This window comes from Miscanthus floridulus, chromosome 7 (assembly GCF_019320115.1).
Source record: "Miscanthus floridulus cultivar M001 chromosome 7, ASM1932011v1, whole genome shotgun sequence".
NCBI classification, from domain to species: Eukaryota; Viridiplantae; Streptophyta; class Magnoliopsida; order Poales; family Poaceae; genus Miscanthus; species Miscanthus floridulus.
This window is the reverse complement of record NC_089586.1, coordinates 23,960,803-23,968,435: the sequence shown is the minus strand read 5'-3', so window position 1 is coordinate 23,968,435 and position 7,633 is coordinate 23,960,803. Positions and strand designations below refer to the sequence as shown.

The 7,633-nt window shown below is 41.2% G+C and overlaps 1 pseudogene; it reads right to left on the bottom strand.

The window, feature by feature from the left end:
• LOC136466728 (probable sucrose-phosphate synthase 2) lies at positions 1-7,261 on the bottom strand (annotated as a pseudogene).
• Positions 7,262-7,633: the final 372 nt, after the last annotated feature.

The following is a 7,633-nucleotide window of genomic DNA, read 5'->3' as shown; positions in this document are numbered from 1 at the left end:
AGGCTCGATCAGCAACAGCACACCGTACCATGGAACACTGCCGTTCCAAACCATTTTTTTTTCCTTTTTTGCATTCGTCTTTTCCATTATCAATATGTGAACCTGTTTCCTGTTTGGTTGTAGGGTACTCACTTCAAAATTTTTGGGATATTACAAACAAAGGAGGGCAGTTATTCACAGCTCAAGAATAGGCCACCACCGCGTGCGCGCACACACAAACACAACCTCTACAGCCTACAAGCAAAATCGGCATTTCCATCGAGCATGGAAACAGTTGAACTTGGTTCGTCTCCTTTCCTTTCGTTTTCCCGTTGGCTTGGGTGTGGAAACAGAAGCTCCGGAGGTGTTATTGTGTGAGTATACCCATCTGTCGCAGGGCAGACTTCAAGTCATCCGTGGTGTAGCCTTCGACACCGATGATGTTTGAGCTGTCAAGGGCGACAACATCCTGCAAGGGGTATCTCCTCACCGTGTGGATCCTGTTTGCGGGGATGTTGAACTCGCCCTTCAGGATAATGGTCCTATGGAGACCCCCCAGCAGTTCCTCGTAATCTGAATCGCCGCTTTCACCCACAAGGACTGCAACATTTGGCACCTCTATCCCCCAACGTATACACAAGTACCTAATGAATGAAAAAATATGGTCCATAGGGTTACAAATATAAGCTTAGAACGAGGTTGTTGATTTTGCGGTTACGCCATGCTATATCAAATACAATTCAGGCCTTGTTTGGATGTGCATGTATTCATTTCAATCCACATGTGTTAAGTGGATTGGAGTGGAATTAAACTAAGTTTCATTCCCTTCCACTCCAACACATGTGGATTGGAGTGATACACTTGCATCCAAACAAGGCCTCAGTGGGGATGCTCTCCCTCCACGTTGACTTCGACCAACTTAAAGACAGGTGAATGCGAAAGATGATTGGAGTATGACAAAATGGGAAACCAACCCGCTACTCAACTAAGTTGGGTGCTTGGGTTCAAATAATAATGATAAGATCCACAGTATCATTTTGAGATAGAATACTAACAATTCTTTCAACTTTAATCAAATGAATATCTAGTCAAAAAACAATTATGCAAAAAAAGGGGCAATATCTTTCATGAAAACAGAGTAATTTCATGCCAAAATGAACTATAGTTAGGTCACTTGAACACAATATAGTCAGTTAGTCACTGATTGTTAGGCTTCACCCTTTTCTATATTTGTAGGAAAAAATCAACATTTAGGACCTCTTTAACTAAGCAGGGATTTGAGACCAAGTTTATAGCCTTTTATCGTACATTTGAACTATATCCTGAATTTCTAGGGATCCCGGTCTTCCAGGCAAACCCCTAATGTTTTGCTCGTACAAATACACATTCATGGTGTTCCTAATCAAATTAGTAGGCAGACTAAAATGCTGGAACTATACCTTAAAGAAATATAAACTGGTAACTGAAGGAAGGACAAAGAAGAATAAACATAAATAAACATTGACAAACCTTAGAGCCTGAGATCTTGATGCATGGATAGGGACTACAGATAATCTGGTAGCGCTGTGGTTATACAATGCATTGCAACGGAGAGATTGGATTCTCATCAACTTCCTCAACTCCTTTAAAGGAGGAAGCTACAGTAAGAAAAATAATCATGTCAAACATTATGAAAGAGAATATATGATAATGCTTTAATTGAAGGAATGCACAATGCACGCAAAGATTCTAGAATGTACATACAACTGGAAAATAAAAGGCTTACATGATTGGGATTAACCACTCTAAATGCAAGACAATAGGCTGAAGAGTGTTCTGGATCTTCAAAAATAATTTGCCTCTCTGTTCCTTCCCTTTCTTTCTACCACTGAAGTGGCCCACTTCACAAGATATTTCCTTAGTCCTTCTCCTCCCCAACGATACTCGATATGTGACTGGTGATTTTGATCTAATGCAAATGTAATCTTGGAGTTGTTTGGAGTTTCACAGGAATATGAAGGATAGTAAATGTTACTCCCACTATTGCAGATGAAAGCATCAAAATCAGTGGGAAGCATGCCACCAGATAGTAGCAGTGAATGTATCTCTGATATTGTCAGCGAAGTTGACAGCACAAAACCAGTTGAACCCGACATGTTTTGTGTATGTATGACCTCAATAGCATTTCTGATTATCCTGACTAGATCTTCCTTGTTAACAGAGTCTACAGAAATAACAATGATATGCCTCCTTCCTGAAATAGGCGTATTACTCCGCTCCTCTCTGTTACCAATAGCAGGAGACCTTGGGCCAAGAGTTAATATCCTTGACAGGTAATTCTTGCAATGTTCAGGCCACGAGAATTGGTGAATATTTGTCAGTCCATTCTCTCTGCACCTTGACCAAAGTTGTTTGTCAGAAAGAAGTTTATATAGCTGCATCCGCAATGGCATTCTGATCGTGCGGATCAACAAGGAGGACCATTGTTCAGGACCTGAATTATCATCAACCAGAAAACCAATAGTGATGTTTTGCAATTAGTTAACATATTTTTGAAAGCAAAGCGCATGTACCAATGGAATAACAGAAGGAAAACACACCTGATTAATTTCAACAGGGGCTCCATTTTTTGTTGCAATTATAGGCAAACCATTCATAGCAGCCTGAACATGGATATAACAATTGGTTATAATTAGGATACAGATAGAGTGATAGCAACAGCAGTAAATTGGAACCTCAAAAAATCTGACCTCTATCAGAGTAACTCCAAATTGTTCGAAGTAAGCTACATTTACAAAAGCCCCCTGCAGAAAGATCGACATATGACCAGCATGCAAGTGTATAGTGAAGGAACACAAGTACTAAGGTGGTAAGAGTTCAGCAAACCAAACTAGTACTCCCTCCGTTCCAAATTATAGGACGTTTTGGCTTTTCTAAATACATAATAAAAGTACTTAGATATACACTAGATCTAGATACATAATAAAAGTAATGTATCTAAAAAAACTCGACATGCAGGGGGTAAGACCACCCCCCGGGCATTGTTGTGATAGAAGAAGACCTTCTCACACAGGCCGAGAAAACCCCCTGAACCCCTGCCCCACCCTGACACAGGGGCACCAGTTGCCCTGTGAGAACCGGGCCGGGCCTTTTGACCTGTGCTTTGGCCATGGGACAGACGAGGGGATTTTTTTAACCACAGCCTGAAATTCGCTCCCACAGGGAGTCGAACCCAGGACCTGTGGAGTGCCGCTGAGGAGCTCTAACCAGATGGACTAGAGGCTCGTTGGCAAAGTAATGTATCTAGAAAAGCCAAAACATCTTATAATTTGGAATGGAGGGAGTATTAAATAAATCATGGCTTCTAGTTCATGAAATGAAGTGATCTTCCCTTTTACTTGAATGTTTTATGTAGGTCTCAAATGTACAACTTTATATGCTAGAACCAGATAAATAAGTAGTAAAAGATAAGCACCTCAAATGATTGGATTCAGACCAAGGGGGAAAGAGAATACCTTTGTTCTTGCAGCTAAACGATAAATGTCAGGAACTTCTGAGTGCTTATGATGCTTGGGGTATGCCACTTGACCATACAAGTCATATTCATCAATCAATGTAAGCACTGATGTCAAGACAGCAGCACTCATATTGTGCATCTTAGATATAGCTTCACGGTTACCCATTATCAACGTCTACAGCACAAATTCAAAAGTAAGCACAAAAGCCAAGAACATCAGGATAACTAATGTCAATCTTACAAGGTTTGCAAGCTCCCTTAGTGGCCGACATTCACCAAATGCTTTTACAAGCGTAGTAATATTCTTCTCAGGATAAGGGCGAGCAACAGCTAGAATCATAGGCTTCCTAGGATTTGTAAAGAAGCGCATTATCTGCCATCAATTGTGCACATGTATAGTCAGTGTTTGAAATTTGAATGCAGATTTGAAAGATAAAAATAAACCATCCAAATTAACTACTAAGTAAATGCTTCACTAATGATTTAATGAGCCCTTGTGTAATACTATGACAAAGAATATGCAGTGACCTGAGACCAAATAGGTGGATCCTCAGATGCTGGGGATGGATTCTCTTCTTCACCGTCCATATCAAAATCGTGAATAATGTGACCAAATTCAACTCCAGGAGGAATTATCTGCAAAAGCCATGAATAGAGAATAAGGATCAAATCGAAGTCAGAATAGACATTGGTGCAATTACATCCTGCACTAATTGCCTAGACAGAATATACTTGCAATGATCAAAGTTACCACAAGGGTAGTAGAATGTGTATACTTACAACCATACGAGGCATAAAACGGCCATAACAATTAGCACCACGTTTAACTCTGGCTCGGAGCTTCCTTGCAAGTATAACCTCAAAACCATCATACAAGTTCCACTGCTCTTCTATTTCTTGCCTAGTGCTTGCAACTGACAATCTCAGATGCGTCAAGAGATAGCTCCTCTGCCTCAATTCGGCACATTATTTTGTATGTCATATTTATCTGTTCCCTAGTTTGTCTCCCTTGTTTGAGAAGCCCTTCCAATTTATCTTTCCCAAGAAAATGTCCTGTGAATGCCATAGGAAGGTTAAGTGCTCCAGAAAGTAACGCAGCAGCAATTCCTGCACTGGCATAATGCCCATGAATCACAGCAGGCCATACTGGATGCCCGCGGCCAGTTTCTTCACCTATGGCTTTTGACATCCTCACAATATGGCTGAGTGCACCATCAACAAATTCTTGAATGAAAGGCCATAGATGTTCTTTAGCTAGATACTTATCTTTTGGACCAAACGGTATCCGAATTATATATGCGCCACTATTTTCTCCTTTTTCTTGTTTAGAATTTTTACCACTTGTTGAAACCAATAATTCTGCAGGTTCACCATAACTACGATCAAAATTTGGTGCTAATATTTGTCTTGTTAGCAGATCAACCCGGTAAACTCCAGGAGATGAACTTAGTGCTTTAGCAAGTTCAACCACATATTTGACCTACAAAATGTCAAAAATAAAATTATGCACTCATCTGAACTTTTACTAGGTGGGATGGGAAATATCAGATGACGAAAGGGAGTGTGATCTATCAAATACTAAAGGTCTAAATGTTTTTGAGAGAGTAAAATACTAGAAATTCTTGTACAGAAGGAAAAATATCTAATTATAGTTAGATGACAACCGCTGAGTATTTTATAGAACATACTTGAACTCCCATTAAGATATATCGGTCCACAAAATTTGAGTTTTGAAAAAAAAAAAACAGGAGTCTATGAAGTTCTATTAAGAAATAAATTATTGAGTCATATTTGAGTTGCCAAGTATTGGAAGTAAACAATATACTAGATCACAATGTGTACTTATACAGGTAAATAGAAGTTGGTGTACTAATTAGCTGAGTGCAGCCAGATTACCTGGCCACCCGTATCTGAATCTCGGCCAAGCTCCATATTCTCACCACGGACCAGACCATGTAGACTGCAATATAAAGCTCAGACAGATTAACAAAGGCTATATGCCAATGATGAGTTTCAAATTGCACATTTCACATTGCAATAACAGCGAGTCATTGCAATAACAGCTAGATCCCATATGCCTGAGCAATTCATTTGCCTTTCCACCAACACATGACAGTAGGGAAACACCATAGGATTTAAGCAATTGTTAGGGCAAAAAAACATCTAGTGCCTCTTCAAATGCCGACAAGAAAAATAAAAGAATCATTTCTGCCATGCTCCATACTTAAAAATGATTTGGAAGGAATATCCTCTATACCTGATCAATACTATGTATAGCTTGTCAATTGAACTTGTCTTAGGTGAGCTCCCTGTGGTGCTGTCCCCATATGCAACAGATGGATCACCAGCATCTTCTCCCTTTTCTCCTTCAAAGAGATCTTCAGACATATCTGCAGTAGCATCAGCTCGTGTTTTCTCAGTTTCTGGCTGGCGTTTTGACAAACGACAAGCTTCTTCTTTTTCGAACTGCATATACAAATATGTATTTGAAAAATAGAGGACAACATTAGAAAGATCAACTTGTAAATCATAGGTAGACTAAGAGTACTGTGCAAAAGTGCTTAACTCTACAACAGAGGAACTATTAGTCAAAACAGAATGTGCGGCATCTTGAGGACAGAATAATAGCCATGGAGGGCTTTGGAATAGATAAAAAAAAAAGATGCCGAAATTGAAATGGATATGCAGTGCCAGCATGCTCCCATTGGCTCAGCTAGTCAGCTAGTGGGTAGTGGACATTCATGAAATTCCTTTGTTCCCAGCATCTGTCACAATTGGTCCAGCTACTGGACAAGTGAAAGCCATTTACATGCTTCATTCATGAAATTCCCTTGTCCTCAGCATCTGTCGTAGTTGGTCCAACTACTGGACAAGTTTCCATTTACAAGCAAACAGTGAGTCAGTGACTAGAAACAAAGGGGGCAGCAGCTGAAAAACTTAGGAAAGACTCGCAAACTACAACGTCAAAGCTGTATCAGAGGCCAATGCCGTCTGAAAACAACTCCTCGCGCAAGTCAATATAGGTGTTAAGCTGATGTATCTCATCTAATTGATCTGGTTGCGTCCAAACGTCACCTAGCAAGCGCAGTGCCTCGTTCTAAGCCTCTACTAAGGGAAAGCAAAAGCAACGGGCGATCTAACTAGCACAGGGTAATCAGCAACCTCTAGGCAGAATAGTCGCCAGCAAAGCCTATCCAACGTCAAATGATACTCTGTATTAGCAGTCTAGCACATGTCCAAGCTGAGAAGCAACCGGAGAAAGAACCGAGCTTACCTCCTTCTTCTTCCTGGCAAGGTTCCAGATCCTCCACGTCATGTTCTCGAGCCGCGTGTTCCTCTCCTGCGGGCTCCGCATGGCGTTCGCCTGCAGACACGGCACGCCCAGATCGGTAACGGAATCACAATAGCAACAGCAACGGAAGATAAGAGGTGGAATTGGCGGTGGCCGCATCGGCAACGGACGTACGCGTAGCCATGTCTTGTAGAGGTCGGTCTCGTCGTACCCGGTGATGACCTCCTCGACGAAGTAGCGCGCGGGGGAGAAATGGCCGCGCTCGCGGAGGAGGAGGGAGGGCCGGTCGCCGCCGATGGCGGCCTTTCCGGCGTCTAGTATGGCGTCGAGGTAGCTGTTGATCCAGTTGTCATTTCCCGCCATCGTCCGCCGCCGGCGAGGAGGAGAATCCGGCGAGATCGGGGGACGGAATGCCACAGTTGAGGCGAGGCGGAGGGAGGAAGAAAAGGAGAGGAGGAGGTGAGGAGAAATAGCCAAGTTAAAAAATATATAATAAAAGGAGACTTTTCCCTGTGTGCCATTATAAAAGATCGTAATCCCCTGTGTGCCCCTGAAAAAATTCAGCGGTCTTCAGCGCCACTACTCCAACTTTTTCGTGTCATCCATGCCACTTCCGTCAGTTTGGGCTCTAACGCCGTTAAACTGCAGGTGTGAAAAGACGAAAATGCCCTTAAGTTCAAATATGTTATTAATTTTTTTTGAGCATCTTAACGACTTCAAATGAAAAAACTCAAAACTAGAAAGTTGTAGATCTCGTCGAGATCTATAATTTTCATATAAATTTTTTTTTCATTTAATTTCGCAAAAAAAATAATATGATTTTTCTAAGATATATTAATCATATTTTTTTTGCGAAATTAAATGAA